The following is a 13,967-nucleotide window of genomic DNA, read 5'->3' on the forward strand; positions in this document are numbered from 1 at the left end:
CGCTAATCATCTTGAAGAGGTCCAAGAGTTCTTGCGGCGATCCCCTTATCTTCTCGCATGACCCCCATTGCGGTACTCTAATTGCTGCACAAAAAGCACTAAATGGCAAGTTGACAACTTTATTGTAAATTTTATACTGGACCGTGGGGTTAGATCACGACCAATTGAACTTGAAGTCCTGCACAAAAGACATAGTTAATTTTACATATTGTCTTGGCTCTCCTTCAACAAAGTCACTCAGCCCTGCACGAGAAATTAGACTTTGAACATCTTCAAGTATTCCCGCACTTCTCATGAAATAAGCGCACGGGTAATAAGAGGGGTATACTCCCTCTTCACGATTGACTCTCATAACTTGTTGTACTTCCAATTCTTGCTGGTTCAAGTGATATCTACTCCACTCCATTTTCTGAAATTTCAACAAATGATATAAAAATTTGATTTGGTGACATATAATTGAGGGAAACTACCATAGGAACTTGCTAGAGTACTAATCATGCATCAAAACTAGTTTCTACCACTTAGGACAAGCATGCAAGCTCACTAAACATGTTACCTACAGCAGCAAAATAATCAAGATATACTCAACCAAACAAAATTCTACTTGGATGGGTGGAGGAGTCACATACCAAGGAGCAAATGTGCCAAATTTCAGCAGGAAATCTGGGCTGAGCAAAGAGATCGAGAAATCTGGAGCTCTGGAGCAAAAACGCGAGAGAGAGGAACCTGGTACGAGTTTTTTCGGGAGAGAGAAGGTGCTAGGAGAAAGAGATGACAAAGTGGGGCAAAGGGGGGCCCACACCACATGGTGGCGCGGCCACCTCCTTGGCCACGCCGGCCTGTGGTTTGGCGCCCTCTGGTGCCCCACAGGTCATCCTCTGGTGCTCCCAGGTGCCTCGTCGAAAAATAGGACCAACGGTATAATTTTTGTGAATTTTTGAAAACTTTGAAAAATGCACATTTCTGGGTATTTAGTTTATTATTACTGGCCAGGAAAAATTTTGAAATCTCCAAATAACTAAGGAACTTTGCAAATTAAAAGTGCTACAGCAACTAGAGCAAGTGGAGGAAGAAAGAGATGTTGTTTACCCCCCTCTATGCATATAAAAGGTATTCGTTAACAAGGTTGATCAAGTCTTGTCACCAAATAAATTTTACATAGCATAAGAAGAAATAAGCCTCAAATCAATCATGTTACCTTGAATTGTATTGATATGGATCCAATCACGAGAGTTTGATATTCTTCTTTAGGCTCATATATAGGACAATCAATAGTTCCCACTTTGATAGTTCTCACATTAGAAATAGTATTAACTCCACACGCTTTCTCAATCCTCTTGGGAAAATAAACGGTATGCTCCCTATCATCAACATTGAAAGTAACCTTTCCTTTATTGCAATCAATAACAGCCCCTGCGGTGTTAAGAAAAGGTCTCCCAAGAATAATAGACATATTATCATCTTCCGGCATTTCCAACACAACAAAATCAGTTAATATCAAGCAGTTAGTAGTAACTTGAACAGGAACATTCTCACATATACCAACAGGAATAGCAGTAGATTTATCAGCCATTTGCAAAGATATATCAGTAGGTATCAACTTATCTAAGTAAAGTCTCTTATAAAGAGAAAAAGGCATAACACTAACACCGGCTCCCAAGTCACATAGAGCAGTTTTAACATAATTATTCTTGATAGAACAAGGAATAGTAGGTATACCTGGGTCGCCCAACTTCTTTGGAACTTTGCCATTGAAAGAGTAATTAGCAAGCATAGTGGAAATTTCCTCATTGGGGATTTTCCTTTTGTTAGTAACAATATCTTTCATATACTTTGAATAAGGAGGCAATTTAATAGCATCAGTCAAAGGGATTTGCAAAAATAAAGGTTTCATCCAATCGCAAAATTTATTATAGTGTTCTTCTTCCTTTGATTTTAGTTTCTTAGCAGGAAAAGGCATTTGCTTTTGCACCCAAGGTTCTCTTTCATTACCATGTTTCTCAGCAATAAAATCTTCTTTAGTATACTTTTTATTTTTAGCATGCTTTTCAGGTTCTTCTTCAACCTCTTCTTTATCAGGAGTATCATTCTTATCATTATCATTATCATGTTCATTACCACTTTCAGTTTCAGCATCAGAAATAGAAATACTATTAGGATCATTAGCAGGTTCAGAGGATTCTACAACATTTTTATGTTTCTTCTTCTTTTTCTTCTTAGAAGGAGCACTAGGTTCAATGCGTTGAGAATCTTGTTCAATTCTTTTGGGATGCCCTTCAGGATATAGAGGATCCTGGGTAGAGACACCACCTCTAGTTGTTACTTCATAAGCATGTTTTTCTTTAGAATTACTCCCTAACAAGTCATTTTGCACTTTAGTGAGTTGATCAATTTGCGTTTGAATCATATGAAAATGTTTAACAAGCATCTTAACATCATTGGAGGTTCTCTCTACAATATCATGCAATTCACTAATAGCTCGAGAATTTTCCATTAAATGATTCTCTACTCTCATATTAAAATTTTCTTGCTTAACAATATAATTATCAAACTCATCTAAGCATTGTGCAGGAGGTTTCGAATACGGAATATCTTCCCTAGTAAAGCGTTGAAGGGAGTTTACCTCAATCATAGATGAAGGGGGAATTATCTCACATATATCTTCTATAGGAGGTAGATTCTTCACATCTTCAGATTTAATACCTTTCTCCTTGAGAGACTTCTTGGCTTCCCTCATATCTTCATCATTCAATTTAATTAAACCCCTCTTCTTCAATATTGGCGTTGGAGTTGGTTCAGGCGTAGTCCAATCATCATGATTCCGGCTTATTTTAGCCAATAATTCTTCAGCGTCGTCTGGAGTTCTTTTCCTGAAAACACAACCAGCACAACTATCCAGGTATGCCCTAGACTCAATGGTTAGTCCACTATAAAATATATCAAGTAAATCATGCTTTTCCAGATCATGCTCAGGCCGAGCTCTAATAAGAGAGCAAAATCTCGCCCAAGCCTCAGGCAATTTCTCTTCATCTCCCTGGTCAAAATTATAAATTCTCTGCAAAGCACTATGTTGAGCACTAGCAGGAAAATATTTGCGGAAGAAAACATCAAGCAATTCTTTCGGACTTTTAATAGAATTAGGTGGCAAATTATTATACCAAGTTTTAGCGTCATCCTTTAATGAGAATGGAAAGATTTTAGCAACAAAGTAAGTACGCATCTTGACATCATCAGAAAACAAGCTACTTAGAGTAGATAACTCAGTCATGTGTTCAACAGCACTTTCTTTTTCAGTACCACAAAAGGGTGTTTTCTCAACAATAGCTATATGAGATAGATCAAGAGAAAAATCATAATCTTTATCCTTAATGTTTATGGGAGATGTGGCAAACTTAGGATCAGGAGACAGTTTATATCTAACAGCATGTTCTGCAAGCAACTTTTTAATTTTTCTTGCATCAGTAGTAGCATTGCATTTTTCAATAAAATCATCATTAAGCTCCACATAATCTTCATCAGGATCATCACTAAAATAATCAAGTTCAGGTGAACTAACAGGTGTAGTAGCATTAGGAGTTTCAGTATTTTCAATTTGTCTAGACCTAGCAATTGTAGCATCTAGAAAGGATCCCAATGAACCACTATCATCAAGCACAGCAGAAACATTATCAATATTATGAGAGTTTTCAGATTCAGCAGAAATACCCGCATTTGAAGCATGCGGCGGTGAAACAAGTTTATCAATCACAGATGGTGAATCAAGAGCAGCAGAGGTATTCAGAATTGTACCTTTTCTTGTAGTGGATGGTAATATGGCGATCTTAGTATCGCGAGGTTTACCCATGATGGAGAATTTGCAGCGAACAATATTAATCCAAGTGAACTTCCAAATAAAGCTATGCTCCCCGGCAACGGCGCCAGAAAATAGTCTTGATGACCCACAAGTATAGGGGATCGCAACAGTCTTCGAGGGAAGTAAAACCCAATTTATTGATTCGACACAAGGGGAGACAAAGAACACTTGGAAGCCTTAACAAATGAGTTGTCAATTCAGCTGCACTGAAACAGACTTGCTCGCAAGAGTTTATCAGTAGTAACAGTTTTATAGCAGTAGCAGTAGTGAAATAACAGCAGCAGAGTAACAGAGACAGCAGTAGTGATTTTAGTAAACAGCAGGATTAAAATACTGTAGGCACGGGGACGGATGACGGGCGTTGCATGGATGAGAGAAACTCATGTAACAATCATAGCAGGGCATTTGCAGATAATAATAAAATGGTGTCCAAGTACAAAGCAATCAATAGGCATGTGTTCCATATATAGTCGTGCGTGCTCGCAATGAGAAACTTGCACAACATCTTTTGTCCTACCAGCCGGTGGCAGCCGGGCCTCAAGGGAAACTACTGGATATTAAGGTACTCCTTTTAATAAAGTACCGGAGCAAAGCATTAACACTCCGTGAACACATGTGATCCTCACATCGCTACCATTCCCTCCGGTTGTCCCGATTTCTGTCACTTCGGGGCCATTGGTTCCGGACAGCGACATGTGTATACAACTTACAGGTAAGACCATAAACAATGAATATCTTGATGAAGCAATAACATGTTCAGATCTGAGATCATGGCACTCGGGCCCTAGTGACAAGCATTAAGCATAACAAGTTGCAACAATATCATCAAAGTACCGATTACGGACACTAGGCACTATGCCCTAACAATCTTATGCTATTACATGACCAATCTCATCCAATCCCTACCATCCCCTTCGGCCTACAGCGGGGGAATTACTCACACATGGATGGGGGAAACATTGCTGGTTGATGGAGAGGCATCGGTGGTGATGGCGGCGATGATCTCCTCCAATTCCCCGTCCCGGCGGAGTGCCAGAACGGAGACTTCTGGCTCCCGCGACGGAGTTTCGCGATGTGGCGGCGTTCTGGAGGGTTTCTGGCGACTTCGACTTCTCTCCGTGCGTTTTTAGGTCGAGGCCGATAAATAGTCCGAAGGAGGGCGTCGGAGGCCGGCCGAGGGGGCCACACCACAGGGCCGCGCGGGCCCCCCTAGGCCGCGCCGCCCTATGGTGTGGGGCCCTCGGGCCTCCACCTGGTTCGTCCTTCTGGCTCCGTTAGTTTCCTGGGAAAATAGGGCCTTCTGCATAAATTCCGAGGATTTTCCCGAAAGTTGGATTTCTGCACAAAAACGAGACACCAGAGCAGTTCTGCTGAAAACAGCGTTAGTCCGTGTTAGTTGCATCCAAAATACACAAATTAGAGGCAAAACAATAGCAAAAGTGTTCGGGAAAGTAGATACGTTTTGGACGTATTAGCGGTAAAGCCCGAGCAAGAAACCTTGCTCTGATACCAATTGAATGGATCGTAGCGAACAAGAGGGGGGTGAATGGACGCTACGGCAAGTTTTAGTCTTTTTCGATTTTAGCGATGCGGAAGGTAAAGGTGTTAGCTTTAGCGATGACAGTGTTTCTAATATGATCCTAGACAAGTGCAACAAGCAAAGGAATCAAACAAGATAGTAAGAGTAAGGAGCGGGACAACCAGAGGGCGCGGAGACGAGGCGAGGTTTGTTTCATGCAGTTCCTCCCACTAAAGGGAGTACGTCTGCATTGAGGAGGTGCTAGCCTCACACAAGAGGCTAGATGGCCACACCATGAAGGAAGGCCTCACCTTCTTCCTCGAGAGAGCTCCACGAAGGTGCTCCCCCTTCTCCACTATGGCACCGGTCGAGGCGGTGATTCCTTCACAAGGTTGGGGCGAGATCAACACCACAAGGAGGCTCCCAGCAACCTATGGGGCTAGCACAACACCAAGATAGCCTCCATAGGTGCACTTCTTCGAAGATTCCACCATAGGAACCCTACCACCAAGATCCACTAAGGACTACCATGAATTGGTGAAATTTCTCTCGGTAGAACGATAGATCGGGGTCTCCTCCACCACTCCTCAAAGTATGAGAAATATTGATTGGGTAGGTAGGGAGATCCACTCAGTTTGAGCTCAGCAACAATGGAGGAGACAGAGAGAGAAGAGCTAAAAACGAGCTAGGGAAGAAGAGGTCTTTATATAGGTCTCCTCAAATCCAGCCGTTATGTGTAGTTTTTGCCCAAGCGGTACTACCGCTTTGGTAAGCGGTACTACCGCTTTGGATTCGAAATCCCCACAGAACTTGTCCACGTGGACACAAAGCGGTACTACCGCTCGGGGTACCGCAATGGGCTCCAAACCTTACTGGATCCCAAGCGGTACCGCAGCGGTACTGCTGTAACTAGTTACGGTACTTGAGCGGTACCGTGGGCGGTACTACCGCTGGCAAGCGGTACTACCGCTCAAGGTACCGCAAAGGTATTGTAACTTGTTCTGTGGGACAAATGCGTGGGAAACCTCCAGAGCGGTACCTCGGAGCGGTACCAGTAGGGTAGCGGTACTACCGCTCCTGGTACCGGTAGTACCGCTATGGCTAAAACTGCTTTTCCTCTTTTCCTCTCCTACCATGTCACCTCACGACACACACACAAAACCAGAAAATCTAAGAACTACGCTTCAGTCTTCCGATCATAATGTGTTCCGCGAGGGCACCGTACACTTTGCAAACCTATCAAAGACAATCTTTGTGCACGGTTAGAATCATTCGAGTGTTGTTATCAAACACGCAAAACACGGGATATGGATCTTGCTCTTACAAAACTTTTGCTCAAGCAAATGCTATTCAAGTTAGAATTGATGACAATATGAGGTTGTTAGTTGAATTGCATGCTAGGTGGGAAAGGGAAGATGAGATGGCTAGAGAAAATAATTTAGCCAAGGTTTACACAGTCACCACCAATAGTAATATTGAACCTTTGAATGCTAGCAAACCTCCTACTACTACTAGCAAAATCAAAAATGTAGGAGAAGTCCCCACCCCACATAGAAAAGTGTATAAACCCATTAAAACTATTCCCGACAAGCGTGCTGAAATTTTTAGAGGTGTGGGAGATAATTGTCCTTTTACTTTTGATAGCAATGATTTTGATTTTGAAAGTTGTACCATTACTGTAGTTATAAAGTTCTTGCAAAAGCTCGTTGAAACTCCCAATGCTAGTGAACAAAATGTTGCTCTTACAAAGCATATTGCTAGTGCTATTATGAAAATGAGGAAAGAGAAGTTGAAACATGAGGCTTCAATTCCTAAAAAGTTAGAAGATGGTTGGGAACCTATTATTAAGATGAGAGTAGAAGAATTTGATTGTAATGCTTTATGTGATCTTGGTGCAAGTATTTCTGTTATGCCTAAAAGAGTTTATGATATGCTTGACTTGCCACTGTTAGAAAAATGTTATTTGGACGTTCTTCTTGTTGATGTTGCTGCAAAGAAACCTTTGGGGAGAGTTGATAATGTTCTTATACAAGTGAATAATAATTATGTCCCCTTTGATTTTGTTGTTTTGGATATTGAATGCAATGCTTCATGCCCTATTATTTTGGAAAGACCGTTTCTTAAAACTGCAGGTGCTATCATTGATATGAAAGATGGAATAATTCGTTATCAATTTCCACTCAAAAGAGGTATGGAACACTTCCCTAGAAAAATAAAGAAGTCACCTTATGACTCTATTTATAGGACAACTTATGGTGTTGATGAGCCTCCTCTTGATAATACTTGATTTGCACCCTTTCTGCGCCTAGCTCAAAGGCGTTAAAGAAAAACGCTTATGGGAGACAACCCATGTTTTATTTCTGTTATTTTTGCTTTGTTGAGTCTTGAAAGTTATTTCTACTGTAATAACCTCTCCTTATCGTTTTTATTTCATTTTTGTGCCAAGGGTAGCTTCTAATAGAAAGAAAGCAGTGCTTGGGGTATTTGCAATTCTGAAACATATTCTATGCTGGTCACGAACAATATTCTTAAAAATCGCCAGAATGTTATTTTGAGCTGCAAATATTTTTTCTTATTCCCCAGTATGTTAGATAACTTTCATTAGTTTAGAATTTTTGATTTGAGCAACAAAAATATTTCTTTAATTTTGATCTCTGCGTGCTGGTCTGTTTTGATAGATTTCTGCCATGTTTTGCATTAGCGTCTTATGCTTCGTATTTTTGAGTTCTTTTGTGAAAAGAGCTTTGGGAAGAAGTAGCTATAGTAGCATATGTTAAAATGAGTCTTTGATATGTGCCATTACTGATGCCTTGCTGGTTTTATATATTTTTATTTGCACTAATGCTGCTAATCAATTGTGCTGAGTTTTGTGTGCAGGAAATTTTCAAGTGTAGGGAGAGAAGAATGATGCAATAAGTGTAGGGGTTCGTAGCATAGAAAACAAAAAATTTCCTACCGCGAGAACGCAATCCAAGCCAAGATGCAATCTAGAAGATGGGAGCAACGAGGGGATGAACGAGACTAACCCTTGAAGATTTCCAAAGCCTACAAGAGGAGGCTCTCGTTGCTGCGGTAGACGATCACTTGCCGCTTTCAAAAGCGCGTAGAAGATCTTGACGGTGCCACAATCGGGCAGCACCTCCGTACTCGGTCACACGTTCGGTGTTGATGAAGACGTCCTTCTCCCCATTCCAGCGGGCAGCGGAAGTAGTAGATCCTCCTTGGAATCCCGGCAGCACGACGGCGTGGTGGCGGTGGTGGTGGAGAACTCCGGCAGGGCTTCGCCTAAGCGTATGCGGGAGTTGTATGTGGAGGAGAGGTAGCTAGGGTTTGGGGAGAGGGGGTTTGGGCGCCGGCCAACTAGGGCTGCGGCCAAGGATGGCAAGGTGTGGCCGGCCCCTCCCCTATGCCCCTCATTATATAGGTGGAAGCCCCAAGAGTTGTATCCCAAGTCTTCGAATAAGACCCCAACACCAAAACCTACCTTTGGTGGGAAACCTACTCAAGATGGGAGTCCCACTCTAGGTGGGATTCCCACCTTTCCTTGAGGGAGGGTGGCCGGCCACCTCAGGTGGAGCCCACCTGGGACTCCTCCCTTAGGGTTTGGCCGGCCAAGCTTGTGGAGTCCCTCCGGGACTCCACCTTCCATAGTGCCTTTCTTACGGACTTTTCTAGAACCTTCTAGAACCTGCCATAAATGCACCGGATCATTTCCAAACTTGGAATATGACTTCCTATATATGAATCTTATTCTCCGGACCATTCCGGACCTCCTCGTCATGTCCTGGATCCTATCCGAGACTCCGAACAAAACTTCAAACTCCATTCCATATTCCATATCTACTTAAACGACATCAAACCTTAAGTGTGTCACCCTACGGTTCGCGAACTATGCAGACATGGTTGAGACCTTTCTCTGACCAATAACCAATAGCAGGATCTGGAGATCCATAATGGCTCCCACATATTCAACGATGACTTTAGTGATCGACTGAACCATTCACATACGATACCGATTCCCTTTGTCAAGCGATATTTTACTTGTCTGAGGTTTGATCATCGGTATCTCTATACCTCGTTCAACCTCGTCTCCTGACAAGTACTCTTTACTCGTATCGTGATATGTCATCTCTTATGAACCATTCATAAGCTTGCAAGCTAATTAGACGACATTCCACCAAGAGGGCACAGAGTATATCTATCCGTCATCGGGATGGACAAATCCCATTGTCGATCCATATGCCTCAACTTATACTTTCCGGATACTTAATCCCATCTTTATAACCACCCATTTACGCAGTGGCGTTTGATGTAATCAAAGTACCCTTCCGGTATAAGTGATTTACATGATCTCATGGTCGAAAGGACTAGGTAACTATGTATCGAAAGCTTATAGCAAATAACTTAATTACGTGATCTTATGCTACGCTTAATTGGGTGTGTCCATTATATCATTCACATAATGACATAACCTTGTTATTAATAACATCCAATGTTCATTATCATGAAACGATGATCATCTATTAATCAGCAAGCTAGTTATACAAGAGGCTTACTAGGGACTCCTTTGTGGTTTACATAACACACATGTATCAATGTTTCGGTGAATACAATTATATCATGGTATGTAAACATTATCATAAACTCAAAGATATATTATAATAACCATTTTATTATTGCCTCTTGGGCATATCTCCAACAGTCTCCCACTTGCACTAGAGTCAATAATCTAGTTTACATTTGTAAAGATATAACACCTTGGCCTTCTGGTGCTTTATCATGCATTGCTCACGGGAGAGGTTTTATTCAATGGATCTGACATGCTCAGAAATGTATGTATTTTGCAATTCATTTGCGTCTCAACGCATCACTCATTTTCCAAATGAGTCGGCATTATTCTTATATGTTCAGTCCTCTAGTGGAACCTTAATTCCGCGGTCTGAAATATGTCACTAATATTGTCATACACAATATTGCTTCAAAGTTCTGACACTATCGGAACTACACCAAGTTCTCCAAGAACTCTTCGACTCAAACATCCTCAGTCATTGTCAAAACAATGATATACTATGCCTTCGTTTGTAGAATCCGTCACAATATTTAGAACTTTTCTAAATCTAGCATTGTGCTGCCTTTTAAACAACACTTAGCCTAATTGAGATTTTGCATTTCATTTTTATATGTGATCAAACAAATATCGGTGCAACATCTTACAGCGATTTGTTTTGTCATTACCCCATATAAAAATATATATGTATCCTTGGTTCTTCTAAAGCACACAGGGATATTCTTACTGTTTGTCCAATGATCATCACATGAATCATTCTGGTATTTGCTCCTAACTTGTCAGAGCATAGGACATCTGATTTTGTACATATTATTCGTGATCTATAATCACTCATGTGTTTTTACTCATTGAGTGTCAGATACACTCAAGTCTTGTTAAAAATTCACATGACAAGAAAATTTTCTTAATATTTCTATATTGAACTACTTTAATATCCATTCTATGTACTTTGACTTTAAACTTATTATGTGTTTCAATCTATCTTCATAGATCTTGACACTAAATTTGTTTCAGTCCATATCCTTTCATTGAAATTAATTTCTCAATGAAATCTTTTAATCAAGTATATAATTACATCATTTATAACCAACTATATGTCATCTACATAAAGTATTATAAATATGTCTCAGCGCTCCCACTTAATTTCTTGCAAATGCAAGCCTCTTCATCGTCTCTGATGAAATCCAAAATTCTTTGATTATTTCATCTGGTGAAGATTCCAACTCCGCGATACTTACTTCTTCCAATTGAAGTTCGTATGCCTATCTAGTATTCCATGGATTAGCAAAACTCTTGGTTGTATCTTGTATACACCTTTAATACACACTTCTGTTAAGTAATGTATTTTGCCATCCTACTAGCATATCTCATAAAAGAAATATGTAGAGATTTCTAGAATAATCCACATAGACTATAAGCATTGCTATGGAAGATCTAATCTTATCATAGTCAACTCTTTGAACTTTGTCATAAACAACTTTTGGACAAGTCAAGCTTCATCAATTTTATAGATTCATTTACTTTCAAAAAGTATTCATCTATCATGGATTTTATGGCGCATGGCCATTTTGATGGAGTCAGGTCCCATCATAACTTCTTTGTTTGTAATTGGTTTATCATTGTTCAAAATCAATCCTTTGTCCACAAATCATTTATTTGATCACAAAGTAAACCATACCTACAAGGTTCAATAAGTACTTCGATCTCCGTGGCTAAAACACTTTGTAGTCATGGGAGCCAAGATCGCCGTGGCCGCTTCCGGAACCAATTCCGATGCTGCGCTACTCTGATCATTATGCTCAGGTTCATAAACCTTATCAAATTCTATTGTCCTCCCACTCAAATACTTCGCTAGAAAACAATTTATTGGAAATAAGCAAGAAACATCGACAAACACTTTTGTCTTTGTATCCATAGTGGAAAGAATTCCCAATCAATACTTTGGGATAACCAACAAAGACATTCATCCGATTTTGGTTGTAATCTCTTAGACCAAAATTTAAGGAAAGTACTATTAGGGTTTATACCCATGCCATAACTCGTATGGTGTCATTTCAACGGATCATGATGATGCTCTATTTAGTGTAAAAGCGGTAATCACTAAAGCATAATCCACAAAAATATAATGGCATCATTTTATTTTTATCTCATCATTAACCCAACAAGGTTTGGATACATCTCTCGGATACTATATCATCACTATGATACTCCAAGAAATGTGAGTTGTAGAACAATTTCATAACTCTCTTAGATGTTCGCTAAAACTCGTAATTCAAATATTTCCACCATGATCCAATCATAGATATTTGATTTTTCTATTACGATGATTTCCACTTCATGCTGAAATTTACTTGAATCCATTCAAATGTTTCAAACTTCTTCCTTATTGAATATATCCACACATATATACTCAATTCATTGTTGGAAGTTTTCATGAAGTAGAAGAATCTCCCGCACACAACTATGCCCAGTGAACCACATACATCATCATGTATTTTTCCACTAAGTTAGTTGCCCGTTCAACTCTTGGCCTATGAACGGTATTTTAGTCATTCTCTTTAGAAAAGATTTGCAAGCGCCAAACGATTCAAAAATCAAATGACTCCAAAAAAATCCATTTGCATGGAGTTCCTTCATGCGTTCCTTTCTAACATGACCTAAATGGCGGTTCCACAAATAAGTGGAATTCAAATCATTTGCCTTATGTCATTTTAGCGTCAGTGTTACGTATGTGTGTTTCACCATTAAGATTTATAATAACTTATCCATCGTATATGGAGTAATGTCATAATTTGAACAACTCATTGTTTTCATTTGACCAGAGCAAAATAACAATTATTAAGTTCTTTATTATAAATTTTAAGGGCTAGATAGAATGCCAACGATGAACATAATAACATTTTATTTTTGTTCCAGGCGTGCATTCCTATCATATTCCTTGTCAGTCACTTAGGCCATTGTATTCTTGTATTGCGTTGTTTTGTATGACACTCCATACCAACCAATATGGTACAGATACCCAAGAATTACATTGTGTGACCAAACTAGGAATACATCCATAACATGTATATCATTTATATACACCTGAGCTAGATTTTCTAGTCTTTTCTTTCTTTCTGCCAATAAACTTTTGTAGTTTCTCTTTTAGCTTTCCTCATTATTCAGAAAAACACTTCAACATCAATAACTTTTAGGTTTGTTAGTCAAATAACAATAAACTTGAGGTTCTTACTTTGAAGTTGATCATCATATAACAAGTGTTTCGGATTTCACTATTAGTAACCTTTTAATATGATGAACAATTTCACTCATAATTTTATCCATCATATCATGACGACTTTTCGAGACCATGTCTGTACATGCTAGGCTCGTAAAGTATAACCTTAGTATTCGCATGTGCAAATCTGGCTTGCACCCATTGTATGCACACGTAGAATCTATAACACCCGATCATCACGTGATGCTTCGAAACGACGAGTCTTAGCAATGGTGCATACTAAGGACGATCACTTCATGGATATGCGAATATTGTAAGTGCCCCAATAGTTGGAGGATTGGGACGCCTGGCATCTTCAACCTTCATACATTCCCATAAACATATGAGTTTATGTAGTCTCACCAAATTATATTCTATCATCTTGCAATAAGGTCTTAGATATCACATATATCTCATACCTTGATTATTTCTGAAAACTAAATTTTCAGCTCCTTACTTTTCAAACAGATTTGATCTTCAAGTTTCACGGAGACAAGATAACTTTAGGTACTAATTGAAACCATAGCTCTTTGAATCAACAATGTGAGGTTTACTAAAAGTTTGCAATAGGACTTAATCATTTCTTGATTCTTTAACAATACAGTACCAGTCCGTAAAGTTTCTTATCAATTATAAGACTAGTGCATGGTAGAAAACGGATGCCAATACTAATTAATTCAAAATACTACTCAGACTATGTTCATGATAATTAGTTCATGTTTTAATCTAATTACTAATGAACTCCCACTTAATACAACATCCCTCATAGTTG

Source organism: Lolium perenne, chromosome 1 (assembly GCF_019359855.2).
Source record: "Lolium perenne isolate Kyuss_39 chromosome 1, Kyuss_2.0, whole genome shotgun sequence".
NCBI classification, from domain to species: domain Eukaryota; kingdom Viridiplantae; phylum Streptophyta; class Magnoliopsida; order Poales; family Poaceae; genus Lolium; species Lolium perenne.